This window comes from Ictidomys tridecemlineatus, chromosome 5 (genome assembly GCF_052094955.1).
Source record: "Ictidomys tridecemlineatus isolate mIctTri1 chromosome 5, mIctTri1.hap1, whole genome shotgun sequence".
Classification (NCBI taxonomy): Eukaryota; Metazoa; Chordata; class Mammalia; order Rodentia; family Sciuridae; genus Ictidomys; species Ictidomys tridecemlineatus.
Genome location: NC_135481.1, coordinates 80,707,267 through 80,709,203, shown reverse-complemented (window position 1 = coordinate 80,709,203; position 1,937 = coordinate 80,707,267).

Here is a 1,937-nt window from a genome sequence, read left to right as displayed (position 1 = left end):
CCAGAGACCGGGGAAAGTTGCTCACAACTCTGTGGAGAAGGGATTGCGGCTCAGGGACCCGAGAGAGTACTCCAGGGCGCCACGACCAAGGGCCGGACTGGCCCGCGAGAAGTCGGAGGGCCCCTTTTGGAGATGCCTAGCCACCACTGCAGCGCCGGAGGCCGGAGGCGGGGAGAGGGTGAGGTCCGGCCCCTAAGCCGGCAGACCTCGGCGCGTCACGGGCCACGCCCCTGCCCCGCCCTGGGAACGCCTCCAGGACAGCCCTTCCCCCAACCGATTACCCCTCCCGATCTACCCCTCGCGGAGGATCCGGGCGAGCTCCGATGCAACCTCAGTTGTTTGTGACCCGGCAAAGGCTGGAGAACAGACGGATATTTTAGCATGCTCTCGATTTGCATATTGTTTTGCATAAAATCCCACTGCAAACTTGAAAATCTGGATCCTCACTCTGAAATGTACATGAAATTCACAACACAGTTCACTGCCACATTCTGGGATAGTCACCTCACAGGCTTCTGAGCAAGATGATAAACCCAGGAGCAAATATATTTATTAAACAGTGGTCTCAGTCTAGCTTTACCTGGAGTCTTTCCTTATTCCCCTTTTCTCTGCTGTTTGACCCAGGTCAGGAGGTTTATGTCACTAAGAGAGTGAAAGAAATCCAGTTTTAACTTAAATTAACCCGTTAACAAATATTTCTCTTAGCCTCTACTGTGTGCATGCCCTATATGCTAAAACAAAGGGGATATGCACAATGAGGAAATGCTAGATCATATCTGCTGACTCCTACGATATTGTATTTTGCTTTGCCACATAATTTCGTTCACTTATCATTCAGGCTTCTTTTTTGTGTATGAATTTTAGTTGTACATAAAGGTGGGATTCATTGTTAAATATTCATAATGCATATAATATAATTTGGCAATATCTTTCTCCAGTATTCCCCCTTTTCTTTCCATCCTTTCTTCTCCTGGTCCATTTCCTCTGTGCTACTGATCTCCCTTGATTTTCAAGGGACGGCCCTCCCACGTTTCTTTTCCTTTTTCCTCTCTAGCTTCCACATATGAAAGAAAACATATGACCCTTGACTTTCTGAGCCTGGCTTATTTCACTTGATGTAATGTTCTCAAATTCCATCCATTTTCCTGCAAATGGCATAATTTCATTCTTGTTTATGACTGTCATTCAAGCTTCTTGCTACGATATGATGTTCTGAAATTCTACCTTCAAAATTAATCACATGTTCATGTAACAGTAGACATGGGCATGCCCCCCTTCCCCAAGTCACACTCCAGGTCACTATTCCAGGTCTCTCCTCTCACTTTTTCCACAAGCAGCTGCACTCACATGAGAGAGCTGGACATTTCCAATTCTCCACAGAGAAGCTGATTGCTTTGCATATTTTTTATTACCTTTCCTTCCAAATACCAGAGATCAGAATTAGGGGAAAATTTTTCATAAATAACAAGCCAAGCCATTTCCACATTTTTAGTTCACATTATTGTGCCCTCAGGTTTTTTCATTTAAGCTGAACAAAAGAATGTACTGGCTCTGCAGGTATTGTTTATTTTGTACACAATTCCCTACAGCCTTTTCACTTTAACTCTTCCAATTGCCCTCTCTATCTGGCTCAGAATGGAGAAATGGAGTGAAGTTCAGATCAAGAACAAAAGGTAAGGGTGGGGTGCATGCCTGTAATCCCAGCAAGTCAGGATGTTGAAGCAGGACCTCAGCAATTTAGTAAGGCCCTAAGCAACTTAACAAGACCCTGTCTCAAAGTAAAAAATAAATAAATAAATAAATAAGTGCTGGGGATGTGGCTCAGTGATTAAGAGCCCCTGGGTTCTCATTCCCTAATACCCAAAAATAAAAGCATAGAAAATGGAAGGATACTGCTACATGATAGAAGCAGAAACACGTGGTCAAGTTAAAGCCAG